Consider the following 9160-nt stretch of genomic DNA (forward strand, 5'->3'; position numbering starts at 1 on the left):
CAGAGGAGAACTGGCCCCCCGACTGAGCCTGGTTTCTCCAAAGGTTTTTTCTCCATTCTGTCACCGATGGCGTTTTGGTTCCTTTGGCTTGCTTAGTTGGGGACACTTAATTTCCAGCAATATCGTTGACTTGATTGCACAGCCTGTAAGCCTGAAACCCATGTCATTTATTAAGATGAATTTTCAACTATGGAATTGAAATGCATGAACTATGAAACAAAAAGTGCTGATAAAGAGAGTTACTCTGTATGTAAAAGAGGAATTGAAACAAACAGATTGTGATAGGGGACAAGAAAGATTTTGCTCTCTATTTCCTTAAACTTACAGAAATCTGTTGTTGAGAGATTGTCCACTAAATGAATGCCAAGTGTAGAGGATGGTAGGATGGTAGTTAAAAAGGATTCCTGCTGGTTGAAATTATACTATTGAAGTTTTTAATGTGTCACAGAATATCAGCCCTACGTTATATAGAAAATCTCAACCTTATCTTATTGTTATAATGTAAACTGTACCAGCTCTAAACTGCTAAAAGTGGATAACTAGACATTGAAATCATGAAACTCTGTAAAGCTGCTTTGAAACCATGCGTTTTGAAAAAGTCTCCACAAATACATTGACTTGACATAAGTAATGTGTTTGTGCATCTTGAAACAGCGCTTTGTGCTCCGGTAAGAGTTGTAGGACAGGTAATGCTCTCACGCAACCATTCAGATTAAATTAATAGCCTTTTGTCAGGGTAGTGCCAGTTTTTATTTTTGACGAGTGAAAACAAGACCGTGAAGGACAGGAGTACAGTTTTAAATGGATTGTACTGTTTAACCACATGCCAACTTTTTAAGGTTGTGAGTAAAAATCGGCACAAATTGTAGGAATAATAACTACAGGTTAAAATCTAGAGCTAGTATGAAATGTTAGTAGCAGCAGAGTTTACTCCCATGCTGTGATATATTTCTGAGTGAAATTAGCTTTTGAACATGGAAAGAAATGCTTGGTTTTTATCCGTTGGGTGTTGATTGGATTGTGAAAAGTGGGTATTGCATGTGGGAAAACAAAACAGTTCTGTGTTATTCCTCCAAAATGTATGATTTGCAGCAAGTGTTTAAACAGACTGTGTGTGTTGTTCATCAGCAGAGAGTCCTGCTCGGTGGGAGCGAGAGACAGAAGAGAGAGGCTGGATGAGGAGGGAGAAGAGAGGAGAAAGAAGTTTGGGCGGACAGGAGAGAGGAGGAGCTCTCCTTTCCCTTTTCCAGCTGTTTTCTAACCATTCTGTCAGTCTCTCATCTCCACTCAAACTCTCCTCCCGATCCTTCTGCTCATTTGCTTTCTTCAGTTCATCATCTGAAGACAGATGAAAAGCTCCAGCACAACTCAAAGGTGAGGAAGATTGTCAAGTATTAATAACTATATTATTTAATTTACGTTTGTTATTTAAATAATTACATTGTTAATTCTATAATGTGCAGCGAGGTATGATTTGAGCGTAACCCCTCAACAGAGAAGTTCAGGCTGGTTGGAGCTGTCTAAGTCAGCCCTTGATGGGAGTGTAGTGGATTTTGAACCAGCCGACTTATACTAGTCCTTCTTGATCTAAGCACAGCTTTTGATGCTATCTTGCACAACATACTCCTTGACAGGTTCGTTTCCATTGGGATTACTTGTACCCCATTATGGTTTAGATCTTATCTTGCCAGGCGTGCACAACTTAAACATTTTCGATCCAGACTATGACTGGTGTCCCCCAGGGTTCTTTCTTGGGACCTGTTTTCTTTATCTTCTACTTTTTGTTTACAATTTTAGGAAACAGTATTAATTTCCACTGCTACACTCATGACGCCTATCTCTACTTTTCCTCCAAACCCTCCACTTCTTTTCTTCAACCTTCCTTGTCCATCTGTTTAGCTGAAATTAAAGATGGTCTCTCAGCTAATTTTCTAAAACTCAATAGCAGTAAGAAGGAAGTCTTGCTTTTAGGCACTAAATCTCTTATCTCATACTTAAATCGTCTCACTGTGGTTATTGATTCTATAATTACTCATCTGCAGGTAAAGAGTCTGGGTGTCATCCTCTATAGCACTCTGTCTTTTGAGGCACATGTCAATAACATTAAACATACCGCTTATTTTCACTTTAATCTTAATATGAAAAATAATCACTATGAATGTAATTCTTATTCATGTACCCGTAACTACACGTATTGCTTACCACAATGCTCTCCTTTTTGGAAGAGAAGTTTGGGCGGAGAGGAGAGATGAGAGGAGCTTTTCTTTCCCACTTCTATCCAGTTCCCTTCCTTTCTGTCAGTCTCTCATCTCCTCTCAGACTCTCCTCTCGCTCCTTTTGCTCATTGTTTCTTCATTTCATCACCCAAAAACAGATGGTGGAACGCTTCAGCACAGCCCAAAGGTGAGGAACGTTGTCAGACATTTATAACATTAGTTCTTCCGAATTGTTTAGCAGTTATACGCCTATACTCCCCTCCAAAATGGAACGAGATTAAATGTGTAAATAGAATTTCAGACGTGTGATCCGATTAGCCTTTGTCTAATATGTATTTATGGAAGAATATTCAGGACTTTTTTCAAAAGAAATTGCGAATTGTATTTTCAATTGGTTTTCCATATGTAGATGCATAAATTGTGACAATCTAAATGCAATTGCAAATCTTGCATTACCGTTTGAATTTTCGCTTTCGCGTACACCGTGACTGCCCCATTTCAAATGAAAAAGCAAAGTCCATTTGCAACTGTATTTCTCATATCTTACGAGTTATGAGCCTGTCATATTTAAATAGCAATATTAATTACCATATTTGCTTTTTCACGCTCTCTGCATCGTGCATGTAACCTGCCAAAACTTAAATGGAATCGCAATTCCTTTTGCGTTTGAATTTCCGATGTCTGCACTGAAACACGCTACATCTGCCGGGCTTTCAGCTGTTTAGAGCAGACCGCGACACAGAATCAACGGGGAAATGGTGCGTCGGCTGGACATGTTTTTACATCAACGAAAGGTGGTGTACAGATGTTACAGCGTTAAAGAAGATGTGTTGTCCCGACCTAGAAGCGCTCTTCATTAACTGCAAGCCGTTCTATTCGCCGCGGGAGTTTTGCTCGTACATTCTCGTGAGTATTTACATTCCTCCGCAAGCGCACGTGATCTCAGCTTTACAGAAACTCGCTGATCAGATTACAGACACATAACAACAACACCCAGAATCTGTTATAATCATTCTTGGGGACTTAAATAAAGCAAATCTTTCCTGTGAACTGCCAAAATACAGACAGCACATCACATGTCCCACCAGAGACAGTAATATACTGGACCATTGTTACTCCACAATAAAGGATGCATATCGCTCGGTCCCCAGAGGATCCTCTTCAGTTTGCCTACAGAGCAAACAGGTCTGTGGACGATGCAGTTAACATGGGACTGCATTATGTTCTGCAACATCTAGACAGACCAGGGACTTATGTGAGGATCCTGTTCGTGGACTTCAGCTCGGCCTTTAACACTATCATCCCAAACCTCCTCCTGCCCAAACTAACTCAGCTCTCCGTGCCCACCTCCGTCTGTCAGTGGATCAACAGCTTCCTGACAGACAGGCAGCAGCTAGTGAGGCTGGGAAAATACACATCCAGCACCCGTATAACCAGCACTGGAGCTCCTCAGGGTTGTGTTCTCTCCCCACTGCTCTTCTCCCTCTACACCAACGACTGCACGTCTAAAGACCCCTCTGTCAAGCTCCTGAAGTTTGCAGACGACACCACACTCATCGGCCTCATTCAGGACAGTGACGAGCCTGTTTACAGTCAGGAGGTTAAAGAGCTGGCTGTCTGGTGCAGTCTCAACAACTTGGAGCTCAACACGCTCAAAACTGTGGAGATGACCGTGGACTTCAGGAGAAACCTCCCTGCTCTCCCCCCACTCACCATCATGGACAGCACTGTGACTGCAGTGGAGTCATTCAGGTTCCTGGGCACCACAATCTCTCAGGACCTGAAGTGGGACACTCACATTGACTCCATTGTGAAAAAGGCCCAGCAGAGGTTGTATTTCCTTCGCCAGCTGAGGAAGTTCAACCTGTCACAGGAGGTGCTGAAACAGTTCTACTCCGCCATCATTGAAACTGTCCTCTGCACTTCAATAACTGTCTGGTTCAGCTCAGCTGCCAAATCTGACCTCAGAAGACTACAGAGGATAGACCGGACTGCTGAACGAATCACTGGTTCAACCCTCCCTTCTCTCCAAGAACTGTACTCATCCAGAGTGAGCAAAAGGGCTGGCAAAATCACTCTGGACCCCTCACATCCAGCACACTCCCTCTTTGAACTGTTGCCATCTGGTCAACGCTACAGAGCTCTGAGCACCAGAACGACCAGACACAGGAACAGTTTCTTTCCTCAGGCAATCCATCTAATGAACACTTTACAATAATCGTGGCACACACAACACTAGTATACATTATTTAATTAACACGCATACTTATTTACATTTCAAAATTGCACATAGCATACCTGTACATACAAAATTGTCTATATTATATATTGTGTTTTTGCTTTTTTGTACATTGTCTATTTTTATATTATTATTTTTATTATCTGTGTCCTCTCTTGTCACTGTCATTCTGTTGCAGTGTGGAGCTTCTGTCACTAAAACAAATTCCTCGTATGTGTAAACATACCTGGCAATAAAGCTCATTCTGATTCTGATTCTGAAAGCTGTCGAACCGTACCAGAGTTCGTTTGGAAGCTGACCGAGACCACCTCTTCAGCTGGGTCTCGGTACAGTTGTTTGGTCCGCACCCGAGTGCGATTGCTGTATTCACACCTGCCAAAAATGTCCGCACCAAGAGGGGAAACGAACTTGAGTTTGATTCAATCGAACCAAACAAGACCGGTGTGAATACACCCTTATTTTTCTTGTGATTCTCAACATAAAAGTTGTTCTCTAAGTTACACAACTGCGCCAACAGGTGGCCGTATAGAACTACTGATGGGGAGTTACTGACATTTAATTAAACTTATAAATGTTAATTGCTTGAATAAATATGATCATTTTGTTTGAAATTGTATCTGTTATCGTTACGTTATTACTACTGCATGACTCTTCACAGTTTCTCGTTTACAACAATCGTAATGTGCATCTTATTTTTTATCTTTATTGTTAATGTATATTAATAATAAATGTGATTTGCATGTGTATAACGTAGTTCAGTTATGTTATACAGTGGTGTAGCCTAATCTTTTGTATTTTCTGCATTTCTTTGTAGGAAAGCACACACACATTCACACGCAACAGCATCCCAAGCTTGTAACGCACATGATATCACAGCCTATCCAAATGACTAATAAAAATCACAAACAAATGATTATAATATATTATGTTATTTTATTTCAAACGAAGTGAGTGCATTGAATTAAAGATGAATCCAAGCAGCTTAAGATTCTCTGCATTCTTCTGAAGACGCTCCGCTGCGCTTTTGGTGCTGAATGCATTGTTTTTAGACCATTTAAACACGCATTGTGTTTTTAGAATCAAACAACCATTGTTCAAAGAATCACTTTTTGTTATGTTGAGATCATGAGAAAATTAAGTCGTGATAACGAGAAAACAACTTTTGTTATGTTGATCATGATAAAACAAAGAAAGAAATTATAATAAGGCAGCCTAAGGCAGTGTGACAGTGGTTGGTGGGTTTCTGCGAGTCTTAAAAGTAGTGCTGAATACATTTATATATATATATATATATATATCGATTTGACATCACTACTTAAAAGTCTCAAAATTACCTTCATAAAGTCTGCAGAAACCCTGAAAAAGCTGCTTCCATTTTCATCACAAGGGCTGGCAGTGAGCTGTAAGTAAAAGGGATGCACACAGATGCAGTGCACCTCTAACTACTGCTATTGGGCCATTCCACCGAATGGGTGCCATTTTTTATTATTAACCAAAGTGTCCTGCACATGAACCTAACTGCAAATTTAAAATATATAATTTAAAAAATCTTTAACTACCTAAAACACTGAAAATATAGCATTTGTACATGTCCCCAGTGTCTAACGCTACATTTTAACAGGAAATATAATGTTTAAATTCCTTCTTAAATCACTTTTATTTTGCATTTCTGTGTACCTCCATATCCCATCTGTGCTTTAAATACATTTATTTCAGAATAAATTTATAATATTTTGGATAAAATGCACATTTTAGTCGTGTCCCCAGGTTTTCACTCAGTCCGGCTACCCTAACACATCCCCCCCCCCTCTTAAAAACTAGGAAAATTCCACAAGACATAATACTGCAACATCTGGATCTTCTGAAGGCAATGAAATGATCGAAAGCATGTGGTCTTATTTTCTTTTCTGTATATTTGATGATATTGTAACGGTGGCAGGGAGTGTCTTTATAAATATATTGTCCTGTTACCGAATTTATTTCTTAGATGTTACTTGTTTATTTTAAGAGTACAAATCTTTGGTGAATCACTATAATTTGTGGAGTGTTCTCATAATATTAGCATGTACTCCATGTGGCTATATTATATGTATTTGCTAATTTTATCTTAATCTCAATCCTGTTACTTTCAGTCCTGTTACTCATATACTTATTTATCCTATACTTACTTATAGTAACTGAGTAAAAGTAACAGGAGTGAGTAGCGTCATCAGATTTATTAATGTAAATATTAGACTACATCCATATTAATCTAGATAAATTTGGAAATGCATCTTTTTCTATTTTTTACAATTATGTATTGGACTCATACATGGAATGGCGTTTGTGAGCTGCGCTATAAGACAATATCCACAGAAAAACTGAAAAGATATTTAAGTTTATTATTTTTAATATCAATTTTAATCTAATATTTATTATTTTTTCGTTATTTACATCTCTGTAAATAACGAAACATAACACTCTGTACCCCTAAACATAACCCTAACAAAAACCTCTGCAGATGACTAGATTTAAATAGAAACATGATTTGGCTTTTTTAGCCGTGAGGTCAGCTCACTAATCAATGTTCAACACTTTTACTATATCAGTGCGGGGATTCATAACTCAAACCTGTATACTAATATTAGAGCCCGACCGATATATCGTTTTGCCGATATTATCATCCGATATGAGCCTGTTGCCGATATATCGGTATCGGCGAATATGCCGCCGATATGAAAAATTTTTTTACAGAACATATAATGCAGATAAAATGCTTGAAATGGTGTAATTACTTAGTTTGTCCAGCAGAGCACGCTCCATTGTTTGCTACTGGCGACCTGGATGAAACGCTTTAAAGGTTTATGTATATATATTCTGTTTATGTACTGTACATACTGTATTCTATATATAGTACCAGTCAAATGTTTGGACACACGAATGGGAAAGTGTCCAAACTTTTGACTGGTACTGTACTATAATATACACAAATAATTTTTTTACTCCCTAATATTGGTATCGGCCCCAAAAAACCCAGATCGGTCGGGCTCTAACTAATATAATGGATACTCATTTCTGTTACCCTTTTCATTCCTGTTACTAAATAGTTTTTTCTTTAAAAAATAAAGTTAAACCACTATTTTTTTTAATTAAGTTTGGTCCATAATTTAACCCATTGTTTAATAAATTGCATCATAGAAAATTGATAAACTTGAGGTTTGAGTCACCTTTAAAATTAAAAAATGTGTTTGTGTACTTTAGAAAAATACACCTTGTGTAGATAAATAGTGATTTTCTTAATGATAAAAATTATCTCTTTTTGACCATGAAACCAACCATTTCTTTAAAATAAACACCTGCCTGAGGGGGAAACGAAGGAATTTGTTGACATATTTTTAAACATGCTTTTTAAAAGACATTAGAGTTTTGGTAACAGGACTGAGAAAAATGCATCCATCTTCCACTTAGAAATTGTGTAAGAAATTAAATAAAGTTACCTGAGATGGACAAATACAGATTTTGAATAGTTAAATATATGTATTACTAGATTCAGTCTTTAAAAAAAGACCGAAAATGTTTAGTTTTGGATTGCACTTTATGCATCACAACACCCTGTAGGCTGTGCGCAGACACACACCTAACTATTTACGTATTAACTAACTTAAACAAGCTTAAACAATAGCAATATGAGAGCATGAACTGATTTGAAAGTCTTAACCTGTTAAATTGTGTTACAGGATGTGACGGCCATCTATTGTTCCAGCTAGCACATGGAAAGCTGGAGACCTGCCTCCAAGTCATCCGCAGAGGGGAAAGCAATCAGCCTCCTCAAAATCCCGAAGACTGCCCTGCTCATTCTGTGCACAATGTCATGCACAGAGGACTTGGGGATGTCGAAGGATGGTGACAGCACCCTGTATGATGCTGCGTGTGCTCGCCAGTAAAGGAACACCAGCACCTCAGCACCAGCCATGGTCTGAATCGGACCGCAAAGCAACAATCAGGGACTTGATGGACTGTCGTGAAAGCTGGAGGTTGGGACGAAGGTCAACTTCATCTTTGAAATATAGACGAAGAATTGGCACAGCAGCGTTCAGGCGGCAGTAGGTTGTGTGTGCATTGTGCAACCCCATATATATGTATATGTATTAATTCATTCAAGTTTATTCAAGCTCACAGTCTGTAAAAGTGTATAGGTTTTTTTTTTAGAATATAATTTGAATAGGTGACACATTTTTGATGATTTGTTTATCTATATACAGTATGTGTGTATTTTGTCTAAAATGTATGTGTTATGTATTTGTATATATTGGATGTGTATTTATGTATTTTTATATATCAGCCTCTGTCATTCTGTTCACAATTGGCTGTGATAACTAAATTATATTATGTATTGTTTATATATACAGTGCTGCTTGAAAGTTTGCGAACCCTTTAGAATTTTCTATATTTCTGTATATATATGACCCAAAACATAATTAGATTTTCACACAAATCCTGAAAGTAGACAAAGTAAATCCAATCAAACAAAGGAGACAAAAATATATACTTTGTCATTTATTTATTGAGAATAATGATCCGGTGTTAAATATCTGAGAGTGGCAGAAGTATGTGAATCTTTGCTTTGGTGTGACCCTCTTTTGCAGCAATAACTGCAGGTAATGTTTCTTGTAACTGCTGATCAGTCCTGCACAACATCTTGTATTAGTTTTCGCTCATTCCTCAG

The sequence above is a fragment of the Sinocyclocheilus rhinocerous genome, unplaced genomic scaffold (genome assembly GCF_001515625.1).
Source record: "Sinocyclocheilus rhinocerous isolate Xijiao unplaced genomic scaffold, SAMN03320098_v1.1 scaffold2709, whole genome shotgun sequence".
In the NCBI taxonomy this organism is placed as follows: domain Eukaryota; kingdom Metazoa; phylum Chordata; class Actinopteri; order Cypriniformes; family Cyprinidae; genus Sinocyclocheilus; species Sinocyclocheilus rhinocerous.